General features: G+C 33.7%; 1 non-coding gene across 1 annotated transcript; it reads right to left on the bottom strand.

Moving 5' to 3' along the window:
* Nucleotides 1-4,157: 4,157 nt before the first annotated feature.
* On the bottom strand, nucleotides 4,158-4,289 carry LOC150008754 (small nucleolar RNA SNORA51). Its single transcript, XR_016511590.1, has one exon. It is a non-coding gene; the product is annotated as a small nucleolar RNA SNORA51 (small nucleolar RNA).
* Between the last annotated feature and the right edge of the window lie 10,694 nt (nucleotides 4,290-14,983).

Genomic DNA, 14,983 nt, shown 5'->3' with positions numbered 1-14,983 from the left:
ATTCCATTCTTTGGGGAGACCATTATTCATAATGAAAATAAAATAATGAGATATCTTTTTATTCTTTGCAGCAAGATTCTTATATGTTACAACTTTATATGTTAAAATTTTTAATCTAAGTATTAAGATTTTTAATTTAGTCATTACTTTCAGGTAATTTGCATGATTACTTGTATAATATGCCCTATTATTAGGTCCAAAATTTTGGAATTCACCTGATTTTGTTCTTTCTACTTACTGCTATAGACTGAATCAAATTCTGCATTTATCATAGATGTCATAAAATTTTTATTTGTTTTAGCCTTCAGACTTGTTTTTTGCCATCAAACTTGATTTTGAACATAGATGGAATAACTCGATCATAAAACCTTCTTGGCTATAGCAGATGTCCTCTGCCTGACGGCCTCATAGAAAATTTTCAAGGTCACTTTTTATTATAGCAAATGTGGATGCATAGGTAATTGTACATGTGGATGGTGAACTGTTACCTTTCAGAAATACAGTAGGCCTTTATACTGAAGAGGGATCCTATGTAGTTGTCAGTATTTGACAAGAGCAGAGTAGCTCTTTCAATCTATTTTGAAACGGCAGTTTCCATGATCTTTCTGAAGCACAAGTACAATGTGTGCATAGTACTACTTCACTTAAAAACTTCCAGGGATCCATAGCACCCCTAGAATAAAGTCTAACTTCCACAACGTGGTTTACAAGTTTAAAATGTGTTCCCTAACTATTTTTCCAATCGTATCTCTCACTATTCCTTGACTTATATGCTGCTTCTTTTCTTTTATTTGATTTTTAAATATGCTTTCAGCCTCTTTTATTCTCCCTCTGTGAGAACTCTCTGACCACCTTTTTCTCTATACTCAACTAAAGAATTAGAATTGCCCCCTCATGAACCAAGAATAGGTATACAAAAAGGAAAGGAGCAATTTTTCATCAAATTATAAAACAAAAATCTACACTTATTGCATCTAGGTAATCTATGATTCTTGTTGAATAATTTTATCATAAGATATCTAGGAGACACTATTCTTATTATCTCCTCAAATAGCCCATGCTTCCTGTCAAGGAAGCTGTTGTCATATTATATTTGTGGAAAATATACAGATGTACTGCCTGTAGAACATTTGAAGGACCTGATGTCAGGCTTAAGAGAACGTGGTCAGCACACAGCCTCCATTTGTGAGCTTCAGCAAGTATGACTTAGCTGCACAAAATTCCTTTGCCTGAGGATATTCCTTTTCCAAAGTCAGATTGTCTGGTGGCTTGACGGAGGAATGGTTATATAGGCCCAGCCATTTATTTAGATAACTTCGCACTGAAGAAAGGGGGTTAACCAAATGAGGAGACTAAGGACAAGAATGCCTGGAGTAGAAGCATATGAATGGACATGTGAGGGTGAACACAATGTGAGAAGATCTTTGTACCACATGTTCATGACCACCAGGATGAATCTACCACAGAAGAGGCTCTAAACATCCAAGTGGACAAAGTGGACCAGTCGGATGACATCAGTGTGTGCCTGTCCAATCTCCCAGTGCAAGCACATACATGAATTGTTTATGGCAATGATTGCATAGGTTGTGCATAAAAAAAAAAAAATAGCACTGACTAAGTTTTATCTAGCCAAAGTCAGCATCAGATACCAATGCTGAGTCCTTGATGAGGACCATTTATTGAGAAGACAAACTGATCTCTTGGTATCAAGTTAATTACACTGTTCCCCTTAACATCCTGAAAGGGCCAGTGTTCATCAGAAGAAGAGACACATATTCTGAGTATAGGTTTGTCTTTCTTGTCCACAAGTTCTTAGTACCATTCTTTGAAGTATTACAAAGTGTTTAGTGATGGGCAATGGATGCCATATAGTTTCATGTCAGATCAGGTAACCCACGTGATGGAAAGAAAGACAAGAAGTGGTTCCATCATTTCCAAGCTTGCTGCATGATAGAGCTTTGAAATGATTTACTGAAGACCCAGCTGGAGGGGCAGCCTGATGGGTATATGCTTCAATGACAGGATGCCATATTTTAGTATGCAGTGTATGCATTGAATTAAAGACATTTATTTGGCTCTGCACTTGCCATAGGAAGAAGACAAAGCTTTAGGAACCAGGAATGAAAATAGGAATGCTCCTCTTACCTTCACTCTCAGTAATTCATTGAGTGTTTTTATGAGGAAGTATGGTATATATAAAGATGTGCAGCCCACATCCTCCTTAAAGTTAAAATCTTGCTCTCCAGAAAGAAGAAGAACCTTCAGAGACAGTTTCTATCTGTCAGATCCTCAGGGGCTTCTTGGCTATAGAGAGCAGCCTTGTCCAAGGTTATAAGCTTTCTTGTGCAGCTTGCATCTGATGACTGACTGAGAATGGGGTATAAAAGCCTGGCTGTATCACTTCCAGGAAGCTCACATTGATGGCCAGTACTTGCTCCAAAGCTTTCTCCTGAGTTGGCCAAGGCTTTGATAATCCTGTACGTATTATAGTTTGAGTTCTTTCAATGGCAAACCCAGTTACCCTCTCTCCTTCACTTCATAGATATTGGCCTCTGATAATCAACTTGCACCCCAAATTCTGTCTCAGTATCTGCATCTGGAGAACCCAAATTGTGACAATATTATTGTAGCTTTTTATCTTTTATAGAGGATGTGCAGTTGTGAGGGTGGAGTGGTGTCTTTTTTACCATCTTACCTATAGAAACTGTCACAGTGTTTGGCACATCATGTGTGGTCAGTAAATATGGAAAGAATGAACAAATTTAAATTATTCATGAAAGTTAACAAATATATATGTGGTTGGTGCAGAGTAATACTTAAAATATAATTCTAAGAAAATTTCATTATATTGATCAAAATAGAAAATAACTTTTAAAATGACAATACTGCCCTGGCTGGTGTGGCTCAGTGGATTGAGTGCCAGCCTATGAACTAAAGGTTGCCGGTTTGATTCCAAGTCAGGGCACATTCCTGGGTTGTGGGCTGGGTACCTGGTTGGGGGTAAAGGAAAAGCAACCACACATTGACATTGCTCTCCCTCTTTTTCTCCCACCCTTCCCCTCTCTCTAAAATTCAATAAATTTTAAAAAATGACATTACTTATTATATAATTTACTTCATATGTACATGTGGATTACTCCATATTTTTTTTGAATCTATAATATAATTGGATAAACAATAAATCTAGAATTTCATGCTACTTCAGTGATGACTCCGCTATTTTTCTTAAGATCATTTTATCTCTAAGATATTAGGAGCAGGATGTGTCTAAAATCAGTCCACAAATTCAAAAGAATGTGACAAGATCATTTTAAGATTCTTCTTTAAATTCTTGATAAGTTTTCTTGTTTTCAAATACTTAAGTTTTGGGTGCCTTATATAGTAAAGAAAACAACATTTTCTATCACTGTCAACAAACATGTATTTTTACGTTGGACTCAAATTTGTTATTAATGCAATTTTGCATGACATAGCTTACTATGGAAAAATTTCTTCATTATAAGGAAAAGCAGGTATAGTGATACCTTGATAATTTATGATGAGTTTCTGGTAAGACCAGCCAGTGGTTCGTATATTTCCCCAACACAATCTCTTGAAAAAAATTATGAACAAATGCAAGAGATACCCATTACTGCAATATCCTGTTACATTTAAAGAAAAGAAGAAGAGCCTCATTTGATTTCATAAGTGAACTAATTTCATACATATTAGAATTTTGTATAATTTTGTAATAAAAGTTCTTGTTTTGAAAGAATCAGTCATTTTATTAAATTTTATATTTAATCATTTAATTAAAACAAATGTGCTTACATAAACAGATTTTAAAACTGCACTATCAATATCAAAATGTTAATATGAAAAAATATATAAAAATGCAATGTAACTAAAGGGTACATCTGACTGAAATTACAGGAAAGGAAAATTATCTTAATTTATTATCGTTTTTATGAAATAAAATTAAGTGTTCCTTAAAGTGCATATTATATATTCACATTATGGGGATATTTTGGAAATAGAAAACATAATTTTTCCCTATAAGAACATCATAATTTACATGATGGCTTTCCAAGATACTGCAAAGGGCACACTTTTATGGTAACAAATGCTAGGGATTGATTCTTTGCTCAGACAACTCTTTTTTTTTTTTTTTTTTTTTTCCATGTCCCCCCATTCACAATACAGACCAGGCAAAGGGCCTGAGCTGAGGTGTATATGGGGTGGGTTTACTCTGCCTCCTCTTTCTGTACAGTCAGTGTAAAAACACAGCCTGTGGTAAGCACTGGGAGGCCGACAACTCTTAACTAAACTATTTTGGACAAGTTGTGTTTTTCTGAGGTTCGGAGGTGTTTTTTTTTTTTTTTTTTAACCTGAAAAACATCAGGATTAAATTACCTAACTCTCAGGACTGTTGTATTTTTTCTCAGAATCTTATTTTAGGCTTCCTTGCACTGCCCTTTAATCCAAACAAGAGAGTAGTCTGTTCCTTAAACATCTATTCTTGGTCCTTTAATATTCTCTCTCTCACATTTGTGTTGGTTGATTCCATTCATTCAGATGTTTTTAGTCCCATGTATTTACTGATGATCCCAAGGTGGAGTCATCAGGCTGGATGTCTCGCTGGATGTATTTGATTGAGCCCACAGGCACCTCACACTGAATCTGGATAAATCAGTTGGTCATCTATGTTACACATCACTCCCAATTTTTTTCTCCATCTTAGCAACACCTTCATCATCACTTTATCAGGAAAATCTCTCTAAATCAGATATTGTCCCTGACAGCTCCAGTACCTCCAGCTGCTCCTTTTCTCTCCTCATCACCTTGCTTTCATGGAATGTGCAAATGCCATCCATCAGCATAGTCACCATCCAAATTAGAAATCACACAGTCACACTCCAGGTTAAAATTTTAAAACGTGCTTCTTCAGAGACTAGAGTTATTATCACTTTGTTTGGCATATAAGGCCTTCTATGAGCTAATCCCTTCTATCATCATCTCTAGACATTCTTTCTTTCTTTTGCAATCTGGTAACATAAAGTTTTAGAGTTACTTTCCTTCTTATTACAGGGCTTACAGTTTCATTCCTGTATATGTGCCTGTGCTTTTACTTCTAGGTCGAAATTTTTCCCCCAGGATCCTTTGATTAACCCTTTGGGATTAAATTAAAGCATTTTCTCATTCAGAAGACCTTCTCTGAATCTCAAAGTTGAGCTCAGCTCTCCTTTTTTTAGCACATATTACATTTTAATGTATTTATTTGCTTATGCATTTACTCTCACCAAACTCCTACTGTGCATGGTTATGGTGTTTGATGGACATTTATCTGTCTCTTTTATTTTATGTCACTCAACATCTGCTCAATGGTGAATAGTAGCACCTCGGGTGCTCAGTAACTGATAGAATTGAGACTCAGAAATAACAGAGTGAGTGTCGAATGGGATGAGAAACTTTCCAATCTTATCTCCATTAATTTCTCTGTAAAATTACCCCAATAAATACATTGGCTAAGTGAAAACAGTTGTTTACTAAACAAAAATAGATTATAGATACATCTCTCAGCTTTCAATTTCCAACCAGAATATCACCTGTGCACTTTTAAAATAGATATTGTGGAAACATCACTGAATATTGATTATGATAATTACTTAACATAAATCTCAAATACTTCAGTTGATTGAAAAAAGTTAGCTGCTCTATTATAATTATTATTATACTGAGATTTACCATGGTTTCAAATAACAAATTATTATTATTATTTAAAGCTGCTGCCTTTTTTTTTTAAGAAAGCACTTTTTTAAATACAATTTTATTTATTTATTTATTTATTTATTTATTTATTTATTTATTTTTAGAGAGAGGGGGAAGGGAAAAGAGAGGGAGAGAAACATCACTGTGTGGTTTCCTCTCACGTGCCCCCAGCTGGGGACCTGATGTGCAACCTAGTCATGTGCCCTGACTGGGAATCGAACCAATGATACTTAGGTTTGCAGGCCGATGCTCAGTCCACTAAGCCACAGCAGCCAGTGCTAACAAATTATTTTAATCAACAAAAAAGAAACCCTATAAAAATAGTAAGCAATTTTTCTACTTACCAAACTTATCTATTCAGACAACATATTTCTGAAGCAATTTCCTCTCTTCATTATTTAAATAATGCTCCACCATCAAAATGCTCTATCATTTATGGATAAGAGAGTAAAACCAAATGGAAGAAAAATGAATAATTTAACAACATCACAATTTTAAACTTATATTACTTTCTATAAACCTTGGCATTTGTTGTCTTATATTTTGTGCAATTACCCTTTATTCTAGAAAAATTAATGGCATCTGTTGTTATAATCTTAAATAAAAGTTTACATCCATAATGTTTTAATCAATATGTATTTTGCTTCACTATGGCAGGGTATAAACAAGAGAACAAAATTAAGCTCTATTTTTTTTTTAGTTGCTTATTAATGTATCATCAAAGTTCTCAAAGCCTCAGTACTTTTCAATAAGTTATTTACTCTGCTAAGTAGAAGTATTTTTACAAATCTGATGCATTTTTTAATAACCCTAAATAGACTGACAACTTACACCGAGCACATCTTCAGCTATTTTTAGGGAGATATCTCTTAGCAGAAGCACAGGACTCAAACAAGTATGCAGTTCATATATCTCAAGATTCCAATGATAAGAGGATGTCAAATAGAATCTCTAAATCAATTATTTGGAAAAATAAATAAGATTAATTTTAACAACAGGACATAACAAGGAGGAAGTAATTTTATGGTCCTATTATACTAATTTTTATTGCAAAGAACAATTTATTAGCTGCAATGAGACAGCATACCTTCTTTATCCCACTCTTAATAAGAGCATTAATGTCAGAATTGATGCCATAGAACGCAATCCTAGTGATACTAAAATAAATGATTATTTATTGACATGAAAAACTCCACTGAAAGCAAAATTATTTGATTTCAACACATAACTGGGCTGATCACAAAAATCTATATCAAAGTGTTTATGTAGATAATTTTGAACATTTCTTACTGAAGATATTAAGTCTCTAGTCAAACTTTTAGATATAATATTCATCAGTAGTTGTACTTTTAAAAGTCTAAAGTGTATATTAAAAGTGAAAATGAGATTACTTGTTAAAAAAAGAAGACATTATACTATATACCTTGGCAAGATTTCAAACTCATCTCATTTCTGTAGAATGAAAACATATAATTTAAAATATCAGGCTTTAGAGGTACAAATGAGCTTTCCATAATCCATCATCTGAAATAAACTACATTATTTAGAAACTTTGTGACAGCAGATGAACCAAAATCACGTTTCATAAATGAAATGAGTTATACTGAAGTGTTAATCTGTCAAGAACTCAAAATAATTTAAAAGTTGTATATGTGGGCTGTTGGTTCTTGTTTAGTTCTACAAAAGGAGCTTCGTATTTTCAAACTCTGCTTCCAAGGCTTATTATGGTTTCCATTAAAATTGCCTGGTTAGTTAAACTTGATGAGACTCTATATAAATGGTTTTGATAAAGGGAAAAAAAGTTACTGAAGAGTATATCCAGGATCATTCTATGTGAGGGAGTTGATAAATATACACAAACGTGTGTGTGAACATGCATATCTATATACACACACATAACATATACAATTTTTATTAAAGAACCATTTCATGTTTTATGTTATACATGTTCATGGTGGTTGAAAATTTTTAAGAGGATTAACCTAAATTACTTCTGAAATTAGGAAAAACTCACATTTTTTTTAAACAGAAAGATTTGTATATATGTCAATACTAAAATTTGCAACTTCTCAGCGAACTTTCTTTATACCTTCTCTAAAACTCACAAACCCTCTTCACATATACCTCTTTCCTTGTACTTTGCCCTTTTATCATGTTATTTTCCAGCTTCTCAAGAATATACCTCCAGGAAGGTAGAGATTCCTATCTGCTTGTTAACTACTGAACTTCTAGCACCAAAACACTGACATATAATAGGTGGTTGCTTAATGAATGAATATGCATAGCTTCATCATTAATTTATTCAAAATTGTATATATGCATATTACATACTATAATATAAATTTACATTTACTATGTAGAAAGAGTCATGGTCTCCTACTTTTGTGTAGTCCCCTATCTGCTTCTTAAAGAAAAAGAAAAACGTGCAAAACCCAAAAACTTCCAAATATCATGAAGCATATTATCTGCTTATGTAAATAACTGCTCTTTTTAGGACACATGACAAAGCTGAAAGAGGGTTCTATGAGACCATTTGAAAAGTAGTCTTTGAAACAACACAAGAACAAATAAATCATTTGACATATTTATGATTGCAAATATAATTGTTGCTGCCAAGTATGCATATATCTGAGTTTCCAAAATTCATTTTATTTCTATTACAGGCTTGGAAAATAAATCAATTTTCCATGATGTACTCTTTGAATCCTGCTGAGGTCAAATATATATTCAGAATGAAAAACATGCCAAACATTAGGAAAGCTACCCTTTGTCGGAATCTTGAGCCTTTTAAAATTAGCTTATGGAATTAATTGATTAACAAATATTCTTTATGCACTGACAAAATTAAAATGTTATGATGAGTTTGTTAAGGCAAGAATCACATACTGACCTTTACATAGGTATCTGAAGAAGATGCTGTAAGAACAGTGTTGCTCAGAGAACCAAGGTGCAGCGAGCAGAGAAAGAAGTTTATTGAGGGGAGTAGCAAGGCGGGAGGGAGTGGTGCTGTGAGAGAGTGGCTCCAGCTCTGCACATCTAAGGGGAAAGTGCTTTTTTAAAGAGGAGAAAAAGGGGATTATCTTGCAGATGGCTGGTAAAGGCCAAAGGCGGTTTGGTTTGGCATATTCTGCAATCACAGGAGGCTCCTGGCTCCAAATATCACTATCTCCCAAGCAGCTGCAAGTGCGGGGCAGGGGGAGGAGGGGCATGGGAACCGAGGCTGTCAGATCCTACTTGGTTTTTTCTCCTTGCAAGATGACATAATTTGAATAGTTTAATAAAAAATTATTAAGAACCAACTATATATAAGATACTGTGGTGAATGATGGAACACAAAGATAAGCACCATATGATCTCTTTCCAGTAATACCACCATCCACAAGAGCTGCCATTTATTGAGTATCTCCTATGTACTAGACACTATAGGTGGTATGTTATTTTTACATGTGAGTTTCTTGAAATATCTCTTTTGAACAATTTATTATAATCATCATTTTATGGAAGAAGAAACTGGAATTCAGTGAGACTAAGTAATTTGTTTCAAAATTACCTGATATTAGTCACCTCTTAGAAAATGTCCTTATTTTTATGAGAACTGCTTCCTTACACTTAACAGATATAAGTTACAATTGCCATGCTTATCATGTGTGTTCCTTCCTCCACTATAATTAGTTGGGACAGGAATAAACACTAAAATCTACCTATTAATATTCTCTTAGGAGTATGCAGTTGGGGTTGAGAGGTTCCCCCTCATTTTCTCAGAATACGTCAGCTCCTCTGAAATAAAGTGAGGACCCAATGACACTCCATCTGCAGGAAGAGTAAACCTGTAAGAAGAATGAAGTAAGTGTGTAAAGCAAAGGAAGGTGAGCTACCAGTTGAGAGTGTCTTTAATTTCCTTTAGTCAAGATAAGGCAGATTTGTTATTTGGGTATGCTCTTATTTTGAGAAAAAGCCAAGAAAATTAGTAGTAGTGGTGGTGGCAGCATTTTTAAAACTGTTGTTTAGTTCAAAAGTCCTCTACAACCATATGGTAGTGATATGCTAGTATACAATCCAAGCTTACAGTCTAGTGTGCTATTGCTTTTATGTCTAATTACTGATCATTTTAATAAGGAATTAATTCATTTAGCATGGTCAATAATTTTTGCCATGTTGGTACATGTTCATCATGATTGCTAGTTTTTTGTATTTAATTTACTAGAAGAAGGCATTCATGGTCACTGAACAGGTCATTATATATAAAATTTGGATCATTCTTGTATCATATAATTTTAATATTATTTTTTCTTTGATTCAACTCTGTCGTATGTGTTGTCTACCCATTCTCAAGAAATAGAGAAACTTTTATGATGATGAACCTAATTAGAAATTAGTAGCTAAAGTATACATTTAGAAAGATGTACATGGAAAGGAGTACATAGCCACATATTTCTCTTTACTGGGAAATTTAAAGTAACAAAAATATTTTAAATTATTATTCTATTGCAGATATATTCTTATAATACACATGGAAAAAAGTGATACAGCTTAAACACTACCACTACTACCTATTGTTTACTACTACTACTACTACTATTACTACTACTAATCATAATAAAACTATGACTACCACCACCTTCACCACCACCACTACTACTACTGTCACTACCACCACCACCAAAACCACTAGTACTACTATGGCTAACACTTATATGATTTTTACCAGCAGTGTTACAAAAATTAACTCAGAGGTCTGTGTACAAATTCAGACAATGTTAGTTCATGTAGTTCATACTTAGTGACAATGTGTTATCTTTGATTTGGGCAGGTTATTGAAATTATTTGAGAGAAATCTTTTTCATCAGTATAATTTCAGAAGTTGCATAACAATTAAGTGAGATGAAGCACATGACAGTGCTGTCTGAAATGTGCAATATCATACACAGTCAGTAGTGTATACTATGCTCTAAGTAAATGCCTACAATTGGGGTTCTTAACTTTAATTAATAGTAAATAAAGTTGCACTCATGATAATTGAGAAGTCATATACTAATCACATAACTGGCCCACGAGTAATTAATTATGAATAGAACTTGTCACTATTTCTATCTTCCAGTGTATTTATTTTTAATTCCCTAAAATGATCAATAACTCTTGCCAGGTATTAAACTATGGTTATTTTGATATCTTTATATATGTGATAGCTCATTTAAATCTCCATCTCTACCAATGTACTTAAAGTTAACATTTGGTGTAACAAATCCCTGAGTTTCTTCAATATGTTTTATATATATCCATATAAAATGAGCAACTCTGTTCCATAATTAATGATGCAATATAGTCCTCTAAAATAAAGATTTTATCAGCCCATATACCTAATGACAGAGTCACCTAAATGACCAGTTGGGATCATTAAATTTACTAACTATTGTGCTATTATCAATTTCAATTAAATCCTAAGTATATCTCTCACCAACATGTATACACATTTTCTAATTGGGATGTACTCTCATGAGTAATTTTAATGGAGCCAAGTTGGTCATTTAAGTGATTTAATGGTTTCATGGGAAACCATTAGGTTGTAAAGGTACTCCTTTTCCAAACCCTGATATCTGTGGTAGATGGGACTACCCATATGATAAAAATTGCTAGACAAACTGATATTAGCTTTATATAAAGTAAGTTTATTACATGTAGCAGTAATCTCAGGTGTTTTCTAGGAAGGTGTGTGAGTACAACAGTTGAATTGAAGTCCTAAAACCCCCAAAGGAGATAATGAATAGTTAATATCAGTATTTGGAAAAAATTAAATTATCCAGAGTTTGACTAGCACCTGATTCTAGAAAAATTATTTCTCCCCATGAGGTATCAAAAAAATTTGGGTAGCCATCTGGCCTTTACTTTCTTGTTTGCTTATTTACTTATTTGGTAGAATACTGTCAAACACATAGTAGAGGTTTGTTGAATGAGTGAGAGAACCACAGAAGTAGCTCCATTACAGTATCATTTTCTGTATTTGAACATCTACATAGAAGATTGTCAATAAAAATAGTAACATGTAAAATTTATTGAATTAATTATATTCTGAGGACTTGAAGAAGAATGTTTCACATGTTGTATACTTTGATGTTTATAATAACCAAATATTGAATCAGCCAGGGTTTTATTCAGAAACCAGAAACCATTCTAGATATTTGAAGTAAAAAAAGAGTTAAATGTAAAGAATTAAGTTCTTCAGAACATCGTGAGTGTTGAATGTGGGCTCTGGGATGGCCTCCAAGAATGACACCCAGCCTGTGAGAAAACTGGACCACTAACCAGTGAGAATTCTGCCACAGCTTCTTTGGCAGCTTCAAGAATGGAGACCTAATGCAGACTCAACACAGACATCTCTACATCTTTACTTGCTAGTAGGAAACAGCCAAAGTATGTGGAAGATAGGCTATGCTGTATATATGCCCTCTAAATCTCAAAGAAGCATGTTTACTTTATTTTAAGTTTTCATGCAGTACTGTAGCTGCAAGAAATAATTTGTTTCTGCTTCTTGGAGAAGTAAGTAGGAAAAGATTCTGAGTGCACCCAAGTATATTTATCACAAACTTTATTATTGCCACATCCAGATATGGAAATTATAAATCAAATAGTTTTAAGTAACTTGCTCGTGATTGTAGAGCTAGCATGCAGCAAAGCAAGGATTCAAATCCAGGCATTTTAGTTAGCATTTGCTAGGATAAATTGTGTAAAGAACAACATGAACATTTCAGAATTTCAAAGTATTTTATTTATAGTGTAAATTGTCTTCCTTATTCTAGAATGGCCACAGCCTGGAATATTTAGGTCACAGTGATGAAAGAAAGAAAGAATGTGGTGAACATAATGTTGTCCCTTAAGCTTCTCCCCAAAAGTAACACATTATTTTCTCTCATATTTCATTGACTAAAGTGAATCCCAAGGCCACAGTTCACTTCACTAACATGGGATTAGGGCAGACAATTCTCTCTCAGCAAGGGGGACCAAGTATTTGAGAACAAGATTGTCTCTCATGGCAGGTCTATCTGACTGTAAGTCCTTTGCTCTTGTCTACTAAAAGTAATTCTTGTTCCCTAAAGACACTGTGAAAAAGATCCAGATAAGTGGAAGTCCTCCCTCATATACAGATATACAGAGACCCAGGTAACTATTGGCTGTTCCGTTTTGGGCTACCAACAACAAAATTTCTTCCTTCTGGTACCAGCTCTTTACTTGCAAACTCCCTTGAGACAGTCAGGATTGGTGAAAGAAATACTGAGGTATATCAGGAGAAACCATTGTGTGTGTGAGAGTGTTGTGGAAGAGTTTGGCATACTGAATGTATAATATCACATCGTGAAAAGCTGAGGAAAAAATATTTAGACACTTTCAGATCAGACACCAATGAATAAGTGTAAGGCCTATTGCGATACAGAGACAATTAACAAGAAAGGCTTTCACATTAAGCCTCGTACCACCATCATGGAAGTGTAAATAGGGCAATGAGGGAAACAGAAGTGTGTGAAGTTAGACTTAACCAGTAGAGTTTGGCCAAAGCAGTAATTAATTTTTCTTGAGCAGCACAAATAAGTAAGAAGAGATTTTGAAAGGAGGAACAAAAGTCAAACTTTTAACCAAAAGTTGAGGCATTGGCTTTCTTTTCAAAAAATAAAATAAAATAAAATAAAATAATTGCCAATTAAATTAAATTACTTGTTCTGTTTATTTTTTTAGTGGAGGAGAAAAAGTTAAGTTATTGGAAAATGGAATTCTGGGAATAATTATAAAGCCAAGGCACCAAAAAGGCATGAAAGCAGTTAAGTCTTAGGAACACCCGGCAGCTAGAAATTGGAGGCCACCAGGATTTAGCTTGTTTCTTACTTGCTGCTCTCTGCTCTGCAGACTGACTATATTAACTTAGCAGGGAATATGGCCAATAGTTATAGTATATTCTCTTCCAGTTTCTAGCACTGGAAAAATAATACTTCCTTTCACTGCTTTTTGATGACAAATCTCAAAATTTGAGAGAAGGAACTCATCCCAGGTTGGGTCAGCACTACTAACAGTGACCGTGATTCATGATCACATATGTCATGATGTGAGTCACAACTACTCATGTAAATGGTATTTGTGGTGATAGATCCTTTACCTGTAAGAAAAAGGGAGGCTCCTGGTCAGAAAAAAATATATAATATTTCATTTTACCAGGATAACTATATTTCATTCTTCTTATACTTGCTGAGACAGATTATCCCTCTTGATAGTGAAGACTAGAATACACATCTTTCCTATTGTTTCTGTACTTACCCTGGTCATGGTAAACATAAAAATATATTCTATTTGCTCGTTTCTTTATCTCTATATACCTTACAAAATAATATGTTTCTTGAGGGTAGATACTTTACTTTGATAATATAATAGCACAAAGACAGGCACATAATATAATAAGAAGAATTGGTCTTTGGATTGGATACATTTTTGCAGGCACTGTGCTGATAAATTTTTATGTGGATGATTACATTTACTTCTGGCAATAACTTTATGAATCAGTATCATCATCATTATTTTACATAGAGGGAAATTTAGACTTTGAGAGGGCATGAAGCTCAAGGTAATGACTAAAGTGTGCAATAGCTGACATTTGAATCCAAGCAGTCTGACATTAGAGTGCTTACTTTTAATCATGACACTAAAACTCATTCTTTCAGTTTTGGGAAACATGGAAATGATATGACAAATATCTGAAACCTTTTATTTTGCTTTATGAAAGCTTTAATTATGAAAATTTATTATTTTTAAAAGAAGAGAATTCGATTAGCTCTAAAAATGATGGGTAATGGAATCTGTTTAGAAAAAGCGAGGAAAAAACAATTAATTGCATAATATAGGAAAGAAAAACAAAATAATATGGCAGTTAATTTTTTAAGTTTCTTTTATTCCCTGAAATTTAAACATATATTAGAAATTTAAACATGTATTTAAACATATATTTTCCCTAATCTTTCCAACAAAATTATTCACTAAATGATGGTGAAATTGGTATGGAAATGAATCTAAAACAACAGAGCATTGAAATGATGACATTATGATAATCCATAATCAGTTCATTATACTATAGTAGTTATGGAAGTATAAGATGCATTTATATGTAGAGCTTAATAGATTAGATAATTTTACTTGGCTACCAGAATTTTAGATAACAACTGCATATACTGTCTTATTCTGTTTTGGCCAAAATATTATA

The sequence above is a fragment of the Furipterus horrens genome, unplaced genomic scaffold, assembly GCF_987537825.1.
Source record: "Furipterus horrens unplaced genomic scaffold, mFurHor1.1.pri manual_scaffold_5, whole genome shotgun sequence".
Taxonomy (NCBI): Eukaryota; Metazoa; Chordata; class Mammalia; order Chiroptera; family Furipteridae; genus Furipterus; species Furipterus horrens.
The sequence above is the reverse complement of the archived record's forward strand: the minus strand, read 5'-3'. Positions and strand labels throughout refer to the sequence as shown.